Consider the following 18,344-nt stretch of genomic DNA (forward strand, 5'->3'; position numbering starts at 1 on the left):
GAAACTTTTGAAAACTTACAAAAAACTAAAAAAAATAAATAAAAAAATAAATTGTAAAATATGTATATTCTTATGTTTTATTAAAGTTACTCTGATATACTAATATATCAGTGTAACTTTAAAAATAAATCCTTTGAATTCAAATATAAACATAAAAAACATTTACAGCAGAAAAGGCGAAGGCGCTGGGTTAAACGTAGTCTCCACTAAAAACACGGAGGGGCGCTTTGACCCAAAATTTTACTATTAAGTTTCATATCTATCTTAATAGTAGATTATTTTCTTTTATCTATGGTCATAGCGCCAATCATAATATTATCAAAGAAATGATTATCAAAATGTTTTTCAAACTATAATTTGTTATATGTGTTTTAATTAGACAATTACTTTTGTTTGTGGCCCTAAAAATATAATGTAAGTCTTTTATTTTTGCCATCATTTAAGTACCTATTTATATTTACTCCATTTACAAAACTTTGGGCGTATTACGTTGGTTTTGTTTTATAATAATAAACGATGTTTAAATATTTGACTTACAAATAAAAACTTTAAATAATAAATAATATTTTACATGTTTGGCTTTAATTTTATTTAATAATTGTATAAATTATACTGTTAAATCTTATTTTTTACACATCACAACGATACTTTTATAAAAAATAAGATTTAATAATCAAATTTAATTATATATATTTTAGAGTAAAATTCAATAAATAGGCTCATTTAAAAAGCCCGCGCTTCGATCCGTTTAAAACAAGCCCTACTCAATAGATGGCGCCACTTCTGTAGGACCATTTTTCAGTATGGCAGAGTCCATTCTTTTTGTAGCTAGGTATATTCTTTGGCTTATATAACAATAAACTTTTGATTTCTAACCACATTTTCTGGACGGATGATTTATATCATTTATATTATCCAACTTTGATTATTCAAAGTCGAAAATGACATTCTTCATAAATTTTGAAGTATAATTAGTGGGAAACTTAAGAGTTTGTTAACTTTTTCTACGAATTGAAAATTACTACCACTAATTATTATGTTCTGAATGGTTACATTAAAATTAGGTGAACAAACTTCTGCGCTAACTGAAACTACTAATTTATTCCACTGATTTCGAGATTCTGAATGAAGCGTAGCAAACCAATCTTGTGACAAAATCACTGAAGTGTCACTCGACGAATCCGATGAAGAGGAGTTGGACTTGCCTGTAGATATCCCTCTGGCGGCTAAAGATGAAGAGTTGGACGAATTGAGAGACCACCCTCACTGAAAAAAAAATGTATTTGGTCCAAAAAATTTTGGAGCTGTTTTAAAAAAATATTTGTTTGATAATGGCCAAACATACATTTATTTGAAATTTTGGAAAAATGTATTTGAATTATTTTTACTGAACATGTTCCTATCGAATAAATATTTATTCATATAAATACTTACCCTCATTTTAATGAATCGCCATACAATAAATGTTTATTTGATTTAAACAAATGCGTTTTTTTTTAAATTTTATAAGTATTATTTAACTGAAATAAGGTGGTTATTGGTTTTAAATAATTATTTGTTTCTTAGGAATATTTAATTTATTTAAATCAAATAAACATTTATTGCATGGCGATTCATTAAAATGGGGGTAAGTATTTATATGAATAAATATTTATTCGATAGAAACATTTTCAGTAAAAATAATTCAAATACATTTTTCCAAAATTTATATATAATAATAAATGTTTGTTTGGCCATTATCAAACAAATATTTTTTTAAAACAGCTCCAAATTTTTTTGGACCAAATAATAAATACTCCTCTATAATAAAAATATGTACACGCATTCTTTAAACTTCAAAAAGCCGATCTTAAGTCTTAAAAAACTGATCGTAAATTATTTTAAAACATTTTGAAAGCGTATGGTTTATGTAGAAAAGGAATACTACTCAAATTTAAGAAAATTATTTATTATAATGTTAGAAGTGCAGCCAAATAAATATTTATTTAGTTTAAATAACTTATTATTACTGTTAATCCCTAAAAAGTTTAATCTGAATAAAAAGTAATTTGGTCTGACAATGTAATTTTTATTCTGCCTGAATATTTGTTTGAATTACATACCATGATTATTAATATCAAATAAATGTTTATTTCAATAGTGCGAACCGAAGCCGACGTTCTATGAACTTCCATAATTGGGGGAAAAGATAAAGAAAGACAACAAGACGCCATATTTGACCTAAAAACTAGAAGCTAATTTGCAAATTTTAGGTTTGAAATTGAATCTATTTCTTATAATATTGATCTACATACATGCAATACTATACATAATTATTCATATTTTATTTAAATAATTGCCTATGCCTATACCAAAAGTTTTCAAATTTATAAGTACTTACCCTGAAATACGGGCCACAAATGACCGACGCCACGCATTCAATCAAAATTTTTTTCATTTCCATAATAACCTATTGGATATTATTACGGTCCACAGGCTTTAGGCACTTAGATGGATTTAGAACAACAAAAACCGATTCGTTTTAACACGTGAAGACAAGTCGTCGTTGGTTCGGCTTTGCCTTCAAAAACCTAAACCTTCTTCCCTATACAAAATAACGTAATCTACACACTAACGCACTTAAATGGCATACGTACAGAGAAACAGTCGACTATAACACACGGCACAATCCTATATTAAATGATTGAAATTATTTGTCTTTAAACTCATTTTATTTGCTTTTAATAAATGTATTTTAACCAAATAAGCAGTTGTTTGATATAATGAACTAAGCAACTCCTATTGTTTTTTAAAAATAATTATCTGTCATAAATATAAACATTAAAAATAATTTCAAGCAAATGACTGGAGATATTCAAATACATATATTTATTTGATGGAACCAAGAATTAGTTTATTGAAACAAATTTTGTTTAAAGGAAATAAAAATGTTCCAAACATATATTTATTAGTGATTTTTTTTCGGATTTTTTTCAGTGCTGATGAACCCAGCACAGCAGACACGATCGACTTTACATCAATGACACAGTCAATGAGCCAGGTCCGTCGGGCTTGTACAGATAAGTTAAAGTTTTTAATTTACCTAGTGAAATAGGCCTCCCGGGAGACCACGTTAGAATAAACGCGCCATGTAGTACTTTACCTCTTGGGTGGTGTGGAAACAAGTACACATTTTCAATAATTAAAATTAATTATTCATAAATTAATGAGCGAATTAATGATACGCCACTGTTTCATGACAAAATTGAAGAAACTAAACTAAAACTAGTTTTAGTGAACCCTAATCGACATTTGATTTCGGAAAATCGACAATACGTAATATATCCTATTTTACGCAAAATTGTAAAATTTCCAAAGATTTTGTGCCTAAACGGTTGACTTTAGTGAAAATTTTCATAGAACCTTTTTTATAGGAAATTTTTAATTTTATTCTCTATAATATTGCTCTCCTCAATTTTTTGCGAAAAACGCATAGTTTTCGAGATATTTACAAAATACCGATTTTGGGCGCCATCTTGGCAAGATGGCGGCGCCGGCGGCAAGTCTGGAAATGTGCATTTTATGGATTTTAGCTAGGGACCCCAAAACCTATAAACCTGCAAAGTTGCAAAACTTCCGGACTTTTTTCCAAGCAAAAATCCCCAATGACTGAACTATACATCTTTATACCTAACTAGCGTCAGAATATTTTTATTCGTCATTATTTTAATTTATTATATTAAAATGTGCTATCAATACTCTTCTCTAATATACAAAGCTATTCACGCTATTCGACACCGAGTATTGTAGTTAAATGATCAGATTTTAAAAATTATGAGTGTTGTTTATAGGGTGTCTTAAAAGCTAAAAAATTTCGAGCACTTCCGAAGATTTGCGGAACAAACATATTTTTGAGATTTTATTTTTATTTTTATATGACTCTAATTTGAAAATTTGAATAAATTTAACAAAATAAATTTCAGATTCTCATTGCTACTTTTACAGGTTCAACAAGTTAGTGATGAGGAAATGCAAGACCAGAACTCTCTTGGTCTTGCTGGATCCAATCTTGGTCTTACTGCAATACTCTTGCAATTTCTAATCGATTTTTACTACAGTGACTTCTTACATAATAAAGCTGTAATAAATAGTATTTTTAGCCGAGCATATCAATAGGTATGGTAGGCTATTAAGATCGACAAAAAAAAGTTTTTAATTTCACTCAAAATGAGTTATTTGGGTCACAAATGACCTAAATACAAAATATTTTCATGGTGTATGCCTGTCTGTCCGTCTGTCTATCCGTCTGTAACACGATAACTCAAAAACCGCAGAACCGATTTTAACCAAATTTGGCACAAAAATACTGTGGCATCCGAGAATCTGGCCATTACTTTTTGGTGGAGGTGGGGAGTTGTTAAGGGGGTATGGGAGGGGGTCAAAAATTTTTAAAAAATCGTAACTCCAAAATTACAGTAGCTAGCGAAACGCGGTTTTCAAATTAAGATTAGGAATAATATTTGCAACAAAATTTGTAATAACATCAAAATCAGTCAAAGGCGCAGTTTTTGAGATATTAACATATTTTAGTATGGGCGGCTATACGTGCCTCCCGGCGCCAATTTTTTAGTAATTAAATAGAAATAAAACTCTAAAGAAAGACATTATTAGAATATTTATCCAAGGATTTTTTTAAATACATTATATTGAATCAGCATTTCTCTCTTTAAGATGTTATGCAATAGTTGGAAAACACTATTTCTAATAAATTAAAACAATAATCTTGAACAACTAAGTAATTTCTTATATCATATAAACAGGCCGCAAGATTCTTGCACGCTTGGTCTTGCGGATCAATCGCTAGTCTTGGTCTCGCGCATCACTACATCTACTGGATTTCACACGTTCACAGTATCATATAAACGAAACGATTTAAATATAAATTTCATTTGTGATGAGAAGATATCTAAGACTACCAAAATTCTACCGGCTCATTATGAAACTCGATTTCATTCTGCGCGCCAAACGTCCCGTGAAGAGATAACGCTAATATTTTTCTGAAAAAGCGATATTTCACAAAGAAACATCGATTTTCTTCGCTTCCCTGTCCGTGGAAAACCTTCCGAGGCGGCCCATTCAAGGGCTACTGTTATTTTTTTCCTTTCTTTTCCGCGCCTTTGACTTCCCAAACGTCGAAATTAAAAAGGCGGCTTTTCCGCTGGCCTAGTTTTTCCGGAAGTCAATAAATTATCCTCGAGTTTCCACTTTAATACCCCGCAGGTTTGTTGTGATCGTCGTCGTTTTTCCAACCCTTCTCTGTCGAAAACCGTCAATTTCTGTTTACTTTTGGCAGGGAGCGTTTAAGTAAAGCGAAAAGACGATCGGGGTTTTAATGGAAATATTGAAAAATAACTCTGTAAAGATCGCAATCAATTAATCTTGCAAATAATACGAAATTGCTATTAAATTATAAATAAAAGGTATTTGGATGACGGAGCGCATTTTGTTATACCCCTAGAGATGAGCATCAAATCGCAAATTTTAAAATGCCAATCCTGCGATTGGCTCTCATAGGAAACTGCGACTGCGATTTCTTCTACAGTATGATCGAAAAAAATGCATATTGTCACCATTATTGTTTAACGTCTATGCCGAATATATAATCCGAAAATCTCTTCAAAATTGTCCAGAAGGGACTAAAATAAATGGAAAAATTATAAACAGTATAAGAGACGCAGTCGACACCGTGTTATTAGCAGAATCCAAAGACCAGCTGCAAACCCTAATGGACAAACTGATAGAAGAAAGTATCAGGATGAGTCTAGAGATTAACACCGTCAAGACAAAAACTATGATTTTCAACAGACATCCCCACAAGACAATGAAAACACCGACATAATGATAAACGGCGTCCATCTCGAAACCACGCAGAGATATATTTACTTGGGCAGGGAATTAAACAGCCAGCTGGACCACTCTAAGGAAATCAGAAGAAGGATTGAAATTGCTGGTTTCCTCAATATGCGGAAGTTCTTATGCTATCCGAGAATAGCTATACTAACGAGGCTAAGAACATTAAATATTATATGTATATGGTCCCTACTTCAATATGGATGCGTGACATGGACGCTGAAACAAGAAGATATCAAACGCCTTAATGCGTTTGAAATGTGGATGTATCGTCTGATGCTGAGGATAAGTTGGACCTCCAGAACAACAAACTGTGAAGTTTTAAACAGAATGAAAACTCGTGTACGCCTAACAGGCGCAATTAAAATCGAAAAGACTTCCTACCTTGGACATATAATGCGGCACTCAGAATATGAAGAAATACAGCTCATAATAGAAGGAAAAATCGGTGGAAAACGTCGCATAGAGAGGAAAAAGAAAGCATGGCTACATAACATAAGAGATTGGACCCACACCGAGGGAAACACCCTTATTCACCAAGCTTTGGACAGAGAGTCATATACCATATTAATCGCCAACCTCAACAGACGAGGCACCTAGGAGGAGGATGATTGAAAAAAACCGGAATTTATGTCGATAGATTGGACTAAGGCCAACTTGATCGTATACGATGACACTTGGCCGTGTCACTGTGATAGTTAGTTTTGACGTAAGAAACGTCAAAAGGTTAAACAGGGGCAACCTAATGCAAAGGGTGCATCTAGCTAAAGCAGGGTTGCGAACTTTTTGAAAAATTTAAAAATGAAGGCAACAATTATGCCTTTTATTAAACGAAAGTATGTATGTACAGGTTGTTCCAAATTCTAGTGTGACCATTCTGATCTTGGAAACTTGAAGAGTTTCAAAGGAGGTTAAATTATGACATAAAGTTTTGCATTTTTATACCCAATAAAATGACGTTTTTAAACGATTCTACAATATGTCTTTTTATTTCGAAATCATTCAGATAGTTCTAATTGGCCAGACGGTATCTTATTGGTTAAAAAATTGCGCAACTTTGCTATAATTTCACCTTGTTGGTATCTCTTATCATTTTTGAGATTCTATATATGGTCCCCTCGAATTTCGGACATCCTGTACATTATTTTATGTAAATAACAGTGCAATAATACACGTGTCATTAAATACACGCCACATTAAATAGATATACTAATTAAATTAGGCAAGTCAATATTTGATTTACTACTACTGTGTTAATATGAATACAATAATATCAAATTATTAAGTCAAATAAAGCACTCAATATTAGTAAAAAAATATGTAAACATTCATTTAATAACAGTTTTTATATGTGGCTAAAGAATTACGATTTAAATCTAGTTGATTTAAATCATTGCACCCTGCTACTACTGACCAATAATTTGTTTTGTGTGGTCTGTGGTCTGTTTTTGTTTAAATGTTTTGTTTATTATTATATAGCGAGTTACAGTAATTTTATTAAATTATAGGAATATTCTCGTTAATTATTGGTTTGAAATAAATATGACAGTGTCCTCCAATGAAAATACGAGTTAATAACTCTAAATTCTAGTTCTATAAGAAAATGAGCTAGATGATTTACCTAGACCAAAGATATTTAACCTCAAAAGAGATACAATTGTTTACCTTTCTCCTTCATCAGCCATTATTCTATCCTTATTTTCCCATCTCTCTTACACCGAAAACATTTGCCAGATTTACCTGTATATTGGTATTAGCTTTGGTATTAGTATTCGATTAAATACCACAACCAATTATTAAGTAATAAATAATTTCGTTATATTTTTGTAATATATCAACTACATTAATTTGCTAACGTCAATTTTTTAATATAATGCTTAACTGCTTTACTATTTTAAATTTTATAATGGAATAAAAATATCATGGTCGTGTTTCTTTTAATAATAAAAAGCAGTTTGGCAACGTCAGTTTTAGAAATATGCCGGAGTAGTACTTACAACGTATTTCGAGGATGAATGGAAAATCCTAGATTCTCCTTTTGCGATGTTGCTATGCCGCCGATCAAGCTCCATATTCTTTATTTGCAATGTTATAGTATTTTTGCGTTATTTTGTGGACTTCTATGGACATTATTTTGAAAATATGGTGCATTCATGTATTGTGTACAAGAGAGTGTTATCATTTAAATCCAAATTTAACTTTTCACCGGTAAATACAAATAAGTAGGGTTAGGTACATTACTATATCCTATTCTCTGTAGATCAGAGGCGTACCTAGACATAAAAAATAGCAGATCTCTAAATTATATTTTTAGGTTTATTTTTAAATCATATATTTATTATGTTTTTTAAATTATATATTTATTAATTAAATTATTTGTAGGAAAAAGGTACATGGTACATACTAATTACCAATAAGTTAATAACAATTTCTGTTTCCCTTTTAAGAAAGGGTATTGAATGTTAAAAATTAAATTTAAGTTCTATAAACCGCCTGTAATGTATAAACAACATCTATTTTCGAAAAACCGTACTTTCTTATAAGAATAAATCTAATCTAGGTACCTACTTGGGTTTGACAAACCACTACCTACCTTTTGTGAAAATTTTATTGGGGTATACCAAAGATGGAATTTTGCGGCCTTACTTTTTTGTTGCCGTTACAATTTTATACGGCTTTTGTTTTAAATTTTGGTTGCTATAATGTAAATGGACATCTCTTGACATACATATAATTAATATTCTTATTACATGAATTTTATGACTTTCTTACATTTTATTGTATTGAAATTCTTTGCACATGATTTTTTTATTATTTATAAACAATATGAATTTTCCTTTGCAAACAAGAAAAAAAACTAAATATTTTTTTAAACTAAGAACCGTTTACTAAACAATCACCATTTTATTTTATTTATGATTTTGTAAACTTATCGCTAGACTTTTCTGATGACTGTGTATTATAATATCAAATAATTTTGTTTAGATATACACATACCGTATGATCGAATAAAAACAGCGTCCAGTTGGATTGGAAATGACGATCGATGGCATTTCCTATATAAATTTACATATAAAATGACAGCGATCTTCATTTCATAGCCATCGCTGACGCCGTTTTTATTCGATCATACGGTATAATATACGTCTTATATTTTCAGTTCTGATTTACTGTGTTTGAAACATCCCTAAAATGACAGTTAAGGTAAATAAATGTTGAATTTTCTTACTTCTTATTCCCTCATTAATGAACAATTGTGAACTAATAAAAATTATAAGTCACATTTTAAATTTTATTCACTGTTTTTTATTGTAGTTGTAAAATTCATATATAATAATAAAGTTTTTATCAAAAATATGTGAACTCTACAAATATTGGTTTTTGGTAAAATATTGTGTTATTAGGTTAAAATAACTATTTTATTTTTTTATTAATAGAGGGAATCTCATTCGCCGGAGACGAACAAGGTTTGGAACAAGATATTGAAACTGCATTTACTAATACACCTAAAATTTGATATTTTATTTAATAAAATAAAGTAAAAAACGCTTATTAATTTTTTAATCGTTATTCTTATGTGAAAAGCCATCTTATAATAAAAAATTATGCCGCTTTTTATTTTATTTCGCTATCCTCCCTCAACTTATTTTTTTTTACAATGCGACAAATATGTAAGATGTAAGTTTTATTATTATTTTATTTTAATTTATTAAACAATTATTTTAATTTCCTTAAAATACTGTCGGTCGATCGGCACGCCACTGGAAATTGACCTCAAACGTCTAATCTTTGTACACAACTACATTGTTGCCATCGAGCAGATACCCCTATTTCCTTCTCTATCCATTCTCTTTTGCACTCGTTGATTTTCGCAAACCAATGTGTGATGAAGCTTAGAGCGTTTTATGAATGGATCATTGTATCACCCGAGTTTAAATATCTTTGACCTAGACCGTTATTCAGAAGCTACAAACCTATCGATGAAAATATGCATGAAAATTTACTTCCTAGCAGAGGATATTGGTACACATCAAGATTGGTACCAATGACTAAAAAATATACCTATAAGAACATGTAACGCCCATATACGGGCCGCAGCAGAATTTGTGACATTAGACGCCATTTTTTGATGGCGACGAATGAGTAATCAGCGACAATTTTAGCGATTTTTAATATTTTGCGTGTAGTGAACTTTGTATAAACTTGATTACAATGGCGATTCGTTGTTCAGCTTTCAAGTATAAAAGCTGCAGCAATGAAAGAGCCACGTTTCATAAATAAATAACAGTCCGCTTCAACTTTTTAGCGTTTTCTTAGTTTTCTTATTGAATTCGATAATTATTTTTCTGATATTATAATAATATAATAATCAAGTACATATTATGTACTTGATGTGTACTATACGTCGATACTAGTTTTGTACTTTATGTTAACAGTTTAATACGTTTTTTTCGTAATTAATTAGTATGATACCACCCTATACACCATAGGCGTAGTCAAAATAATTATAAAAAATATAAATATCTCTTCAAACAGCTAAGTTAAGAAAAATATGTGCCACGGCACTGTTTGGTGACATCGTAACAATTTGCTCTCTGGTGTTATTTGTCCTTGAATTCTTTATTCATTGGTTGGTACAGTATCAAGTTTATTATAGTGATTTTTTTAGCTGATATCGTTACCCAGTGTTGCCACAAGCTTATTTTTCATCGGGGTAGATTATCACGAGATAGCGGGGTTAAATGGTTTTATAAAGGTGTAGATTTACCCCGAATGGGTGGCCGTGGCAACACTGCCGTTACCACTCTTCCTCTCGCTAGCTCGTGCGTCACGGCCGTCATTCAAGGTCTTGTTTCGTTGATACACCTCCTTTTTACTAGTAAAAACTGACAGGCTGATTTCCGTTTGGATTCTAACGCAGTATTATTTAACAAATAAAATCTTATTTATTTTTTAGGGTCCTGTTTCTGTGGTGAGATGCCCAATAAATTTCCAATAAATGAACACGCCCCAAAAGGTATAGACCTCGGTATAGACATAGACACTATTTATTTTAATGTATGCAATGTCCTTTCGGATTGCAAGTTGTAACAAACAAAAAAAAAATAAATAAAAAAAATCGTGTTTATCAGATCTTAAATAAAAAATACCGACCAAACCTTTTTTCGTTTGGAGTATAGGAAGTAACATGTTTATATTTAGGAGCGGGAAGCATCGTCATTAAATCCGTTTAAGAGATTACTTAATATAAATAAATCCTCATCGACTTGGAAGAGGTCTGAAGCTGTCAAGCTATTTTGCCATTTAAATTTGAATAGAATCGAGTCGCTAGCGTTTAATCCAACGCTTGGAGTGTAAATGGATTCCTGGTTTATTTAAAAGGTTTTCTTCTGATTATGTATGTAAGATGTCCTTTTTTCCAGTAGATAGTTTACTTCTGAATAGAGAGTAGTTTAACAAACATTCATAGAAATACAGAAGTCTTTTCAGGTTTAACTTCGATTTTATGGACTAGAGATAATTTTATAATAAAGAATTAAGTATTGAATAGGTTTCATTAGCATTTAGGCTATAATAAGGAGTTAATCTATTTATTTATGTATACTGTAATTTATTGGAAATTTGCTTATAATGAATCAAAATAGTTGTGTAATAGAAATCTGACATTAATATTAGATGTACAGGGTGGGCCAAATAGGAGACTCTTAACGGGAAACACCCTTTTCTATAGGAGATGGACGAAAACTAATATCGGTGTCTGGAGAATTGATAAAAATCAATTTTTATCAAAAACATGATGGTACAATCCGCACATCGATATCTGTTACCGTTTCGGGTGTTTTTCAAAAATGTGCATTTTTAACAAATCGCTGCAACTTTTTTGCTATTTGAAGACATTTTCAAAGCACCTTTTTATGTAGAATTTAATGGTATAAGTATAATTTTCTTAAAATTAATAATTTAAGAGTTATCTACAGAAGATTTAATTTTTTATATGGGACACCCTGTATATTTAATTCATTGAAAATAATTTAAAATTACCTTTCGAAAAATATAACATACTTGTTATTTTGCTCGATGCCTCTTATCTTCGAGATATAGAATTTTTAAAAATTGGCCCACATTGGTGGCTTTGAAGGGCGTCGGCCGTAATGCAGAAAAATGCTAGCTGTGAACCTACTGTTTGACCAGCGGATCTGAAGCTACGGAAGGAATGCGAGAAAAAAAATCGATATTGCCACGTTTATCTATAAAATTGCAAAATTGCCAGACATGAACTATAAATTTAATATATTTTTATTATATATAATGTGTTTAGCATATATTCTGACGTATATTACTAAGGAATTTTAACGTAGTTCATATTGTTCGATATGTTTTATTTAATAGCTTATTTCTTTCATTCTGTATAATCTGCTTATTATGAAAGTTGAAGATTTTTCAACGATATCATTGGCAAACCGGCATCGCCGCGCATGGCCGCCTATTCATCGAACATGATTGGCGCAGTACGTCACAGGATTTGTTACCACGCGGTTGCCATGGCATTTACGCCTTTCCTATTCGCTTGCTTTATCCCCAACTTCACGGTCTCTTCTGAAAAGAGTAGGAATATTGAATACTATTGAAATATCCAGTGGCGGTGTCATTATTACTTTATTTAATTATTTTATACCGGTTATCCTAAACTTTATTCCTATATTTTTCGTATATTTGATAGTTAGGTTGTGTTTTATTGTTTTGTTATCTTGTTATAATGTTTTTCGTTCGTAGTTTTTAATTATTAATATCAAGTTTGATCGTATATTTGTGTTTTAAAATGAATAAATTTGTTAAGGGTAAGAGGCTACATAGTCAGACAAGAGAAATAATAGCTAATTTATATAGGTAAGTTAATAATAACGTGGATGAAATCTCATTTGATTTATTTCCTTGTGTTCATAATAGGGTTTGCGATGAAGAAGCTACAGAGAGTTCGCTTAAGTTGCCGCTTAAACGTAAACTTGAGCGGATATTTCTTTATACCGGAGTTAGCGTATCGGCTATAAAAAAATTCACACAGAAGATAAAAAGAAGGCTGAAAACTAACCCCTATAAAATGATATCCAGCTCTGGAAAGAAACGACCACGTGAGACTGCTGTCGAAAAGCTCTACGACTTTTTCGAAGTGGTCAGGAATTTGATAAATAGATTTTATCTCGAATTCAAACTCGTCCCCACAATTAGAAAGCTTTTGCAAAAATTGCCGGAAGAATCGAATTTTCCTTTTGCAGGGAAACGCTTAGGGGGTTATTAAAATCAAATGAATTTTTTTGGTGTAAATGTCAAAATAACAGATTAATATTAATGGAGCGGCCCATTATATTGCAGAGAGAGATATAAATATATAGGCGAAATTCGAAAATATAGCCAAGGAGCGATACCATATCTGGTGTAAGAAGCAATATTGGATCTACTGGTGAGTAAAATTATGTTTTGTTTGCGCTTCCAAAGTTAACTATTTTCAAGATTTTTTTTTGCTGGAAATAGTTATATCTAAAATTATGTATTTTAGAAAAAAAATATAGTTAGTACAGATATATAAATAAATATACCTCAAGACTCAGTCTTGATCATCTGCTGATGGCAGACATGGTTAGCGAAACGTGCGTCCAGTGTAAAATTAAAAGTGTTTTGGTGTATTGTACTGATTTAGTGTTTTATTTTGCTGTGCAACATCAAAGGTTCCAACCTCCAGCTGTAATTATTTCTTCTATTATATTGACAACACAATAATAAAATGATTCAAAATATTTAAAGGAGCTTTAATAAAAGCTTTTAGTATTTATCTGCTAACTCAACAGTAACGATTCAAACAGCATAAAGTTTTTTGAAAAAAATTATTAATCTGAGTATTATATTTATGATACACATTATTTTCATATAACACCGTACGCCCATGCCTATTTTATGAATGAAATTGGGCGTGTTTTGTTTACAACTGCGTTCCCCTGCCGATACCCCGTAGCTACAGATCCGTTGGTCATACTATATCCACAGACGGGCCCGTTTCTGGACATTTCTCGTGGAATTCATTAACTCAGTAGAGGTGAAAGATACCCTCGCATAACCGCTAAGTACTTCTAATTTTTGTCTAGATTATACGGACAGTTTAAAAATAAGAACCTTTAGTCTTCAACAAAGATAAAAATCCATAGGCACTAAGTCCGGCGGCCTCGACACCCAACGGCTGGGACTTTTGTTAGCTATTCAATTGTTTTCGAAATTGGCTGTAAAAAATTGCTGATAATTCAGCGTTGTGAGGCGGTGCCTCGTCTTGCTGAACTTTTAAAAATTCTGTATTTCAAAGGGTTAGGTTAGGTTAGGTTATAACAAAATATCAAGTGTGCTATATTTTTCGAAAGGTAATTTTAAGTTCATTTCAGGATCTTTAAAAATATATTCAATATATTTTTAAAGATATATCCCAAATAAAAACTCATTTTTTCTGTTGATAACTCTTCTTAAACTATTAATTTAAAAAAATATATACTTCAAAACTTAAACCATTAAATTCTAGGTAAAAAGGTGCTTTCAAAATGTTTTCATAAAAATTAAAAAAAATTCCGTAGCACAAAAGTTACAGCGATTTGTTAAATATGCACATTTTTGAAAAACACCCGGTAACTCCGAAACGGTTCTGAGATATCGATGTGCGGTTTTAAGCTCCGCGCGAAGTGCATCGGATCGGACCGGCCAGCAAAAGCGACTGCGACCATCGTACATATAGACGGCGCCGGCGTCCACTAAAACATTTCGGCCTGTAGAGGCTAGATTCCTACCTCTACCTATCTACGATAGTCGAGTCACCGCCTTCGCCGTTTCTCGCCGGACTGGTACCGATTCAGTGCGCGTACACCTTTAAGCTCCGCGCGCACTGAATAGGTATCGGCGAGAGCGGGCGGCACGTAATTTTCAGTTTACGTTGAAATAAATGTAAACCCGCGCATCGCATCAGATCGGTGCGCTTCGAGCTATCGGCGTTACTCGCGCCATCAGGCGAAATCAGAGAATGCATGGGAGGGGGCGAATAGTCTACGCCTAGCGACTGTTTTTAGTGGAGGGGTTTTACATTAAACATGTTCGATGAATTATTAATCGAAAGTGTACGAGACCATATCATACTTAATATGCGGTTTCTGATAAAAATTTCTTACAAGCACGTAACCTATATTGTTTACTACACTTATTCAATAACTGAATTAGAAAACCTTCCGCTTAAACCCATTTATTTCTCATCTCGTTTTGATTATCTCAAATTATTTTGAAAATCGAATTTAAATATCGTCAAAAAACTTATCATATTATTTAATTTTTGGTTTGTTTTGACGTTAGTAATAACAGCTGATAAATAGTCATTCTATGTTTACTATGTTGATCGCTCCGTAAAAGGTACAAATAGAGAAACTAATATTTATGTTTGAATAAAATATTTGTACATATATCTACCGTATGATAGAAAAAACGGCGTCCAGTTGGATGGGAAATGACGATTGATGACATTTCCTATATAAATTTACATATAAAATGGCACCGACCTTCATTTCATGGTCATCGCTGATGCCGTTCCTTTTTGATAATACGGTACTATAAAAACTATTTATATTTTTTTTTCAATTTTCTTTGACTTTTTTATTATATTTTAAGTTTTTAAAATCTTGGTTTTAAGTCAGTAGTGAATAAAACGAAACTTGTGTTTACATTTTGTTTAACTATTGACGTTTCGACTAATTTTAATTCGGTCTTCTTTAGAATTTATAATATACAATACAATTTTATCACTAACAATGTGTTTAATATATAATTTTTTCTTACCACAAACGTAGAAAATTATTTATACGTATATTATAGATTCTGAAGAAGACCGAATTAAAATTGGTCGAAACGTCAATCATTGAACAAAATGTAAACACAAGTTTCGTTTTATTACTGACTTAAAACAAAGATTATTACTGACTTAAAACAAACCTAAAATAACAGCTATATATAAATGTTTGTAATGACACTTATTTAGATTAAAAAACTAAAAATAGAAGTTTTATTTGACTATTTTTCATATCTAGCTTTGTTTTTAAAGAACAAATTAAACCCTTTTGAATTATACCAAATTTGTTAAAATCGGTCAAGCTAAGAGTCATGTAGTATATTTTATCCCATCTTCCACTCTATTTCATTAATTTTATGTGGTTTGTTAAGATCTAAATATATTAATGTGTGTTTGGTTAAGTTCTAAATAATATTAATTTCCATCATAAAGTATAAAATATAAAAAGTTGCATAAAAATATAAATAGTAATAATACTTTATAATTTTTTGAAATGCCGAATGAATTTGACTAAATTTGAATAAACCTCTCCTTGTCTATGCTCAAATTTATGCTGGTGACGTACTCTCGACCGCCGATCGTGCGACTCTAGTGCGCGGCTACAATCGACTTTCCGACCGGTCGTGTCGGTCGCGCCGCTCGCACCGCTCGCTCTCGCCGATACCTATTCAGTGCGCGCGGAGCTTTGCCATCATGTTTTTGATAAAAATTGAGCTCCAGACACCGATATTAGTTTTCGTCTATAAATCACTATGAGACGAAGACTTTATTTCGGAATTCTCCAAACAATTATGATTTTCTCAAAAATATCAAATGGTATATTATGACTTCTTTATCACTATTTTGTAGTTATGCAGGGGATTGGATAGTGAAATAAAGATTGTAGATTAATGGGAGGGGGAAGTTAATCACCCCGACCTTATAGATCTATTGTGTTCCCCTTTCCTGAGTTATAACTCATCATACAGTCTATCAGTACATCTCCATTTTCTTCAGAGAATCTGCATTCGGAGGATGCCATTTAAAATCAAAAGTTGTAGTAATTTCCGGTGAAAGAGGAAGTGACCAAAAACAGTTGAATACGTCAATCAATCCTAATTTATGTCATTATACTAATATCCCAAATCTCGTTTTTTTTATCTGAAAAAATAAAAAAGTTATAGGGGGTGAGCTACTTTTGAGAGGCACCCGGTATGTATATTAATTCGACCTATTATTTTGAAATGCTTTAAAAAATCATCCGGTATAAGACTAAATTTCTAGTCTACTTATTTACGCTTGAATTACTACCATACCCTACTTCGGACGAACCGAATTCCAAAGTTTCACAAGGAATTATACTGACGATGATTTATTATGCCCTCGTAACGTAGGTCTGTGACGACGGTAGCTCTATGGCGCTAAATAAATGTAAGAACACGTGTCACTTCAAGTTTCTAGTTAACGAAGGATAAGAGAGTATTAGCGAGATTAGCTGTGTGTTTGTGCTTAAAGGACCAAAAAGCGCTGTAGGGTTACATTGCATTGTTTCTTAGGAGAGAAATAACATTTTTTAGTCTATAATAACTGGATAAAAAGAATGGCGATATGAAGGTGATACAAGTAGATTTAAGAAATGGTTTTATTAAGTAGGTTCTCAGGTTTTAGCTGACAGTTTAATTCTAACTTAGGATCTTTGTCAAAATGTTCCTCCGAAACTGTGGCCAGCGAATATGTGATCTATATAGGATAGGTGTCTTCAATAATAAGTCATATTCGTATAAAACTTTTTTAAGTTATAGAGTCTGTTCATTTTCACAAAGTGGTGGCTCACGGTAAAACTTAACGTGATTATCAAAATCAATGTTCAAACCACTGTCAAAAAATTCATTATTTGTTACCGGTTTCTGCTATTCAGCCATCATCAGACCTTAAAAATAGATATTAATTATAAAATTTATATAAAGGCATAAGAAAAATAACAGATACCAAATCATTGTGTCGAAGGTAGTATGCAATTTATTAGCCCACCATACCAAATAATACCAATAGGTATGGTAGGCTATTAAGATCGGCAAAAAAAGTTTTTTTTAATTTCATTCAAAATGAGTTATTTGGGTCATAAATGACCTAAATACAAAATATCATGGTGTCTGTCTGTCTGTCTGTCCGTCTGTCTGTCCGTCTGTCTGTCCGTCTGTCTGTCCGTCTGTAACACGATAACTCAAAAACCGCTGAACCGATTTTAACCAAATTTGGCACAAAAATACTGTGGCCCCCGAGAATCTGGCCATTAGTTTTTGGTGGGGGTGGGGGGTTGGTAAGGGGCTGTAGGAGGGGGTTAAAAATTTAAAAAAATCGTAACTCCAAAATTACAGTAGCTAGCGAAACGCAGTTTTCAAATTAAGATTAGGAATAATATAGGGTGACCAGATTTATTTGCAGAAAAGTAGGACAACCAGGACAAAAAAGCCTGATTTTTAATAAAAAAACCTGACATTTAACAAATATATTTATATAAAAAAATGTAACAATTTCTACTTAGGTAAAAACTACTTATACTTTTCAGAAGAACCAATTTCTTTAAAATATTGGGATTGTCCATCAAATA

At 31.8% G+C, this 18,344-nt stretch overlaps 1 protein-coding gene across 8 annotated transcripts in view; it reads left to right on the forward strand.

Moving 5' to 3' along the window:
* LOC115889739 (tyrosine-protein kinase Abl) overlaps positions 1-18,344 on the forward strand; it is a 198,277-nt gene that overhangs the window by 22,609 nt on the left and 157,324 nt on the right. The gene's annotated exons all lie outside the window — the stretch shown is intronic.

This window comes from Sitophilus oryzae, unplaced genomic scaffold (genome assembly GCF_002938485.1).
Source record: "Sitophilus oryzae breed Bouriz unplaced genomic scaffold, Soryzae_2.0 scaffold_845_pilon_pilon, whole genome shotgun sequence".
Lineage (NCBI taxonomy): Eukaryota > Metazoa > Arthropoda > Insecta > Coleoptera > Curculionidae > Sitophilus > Sitophilus oryzae.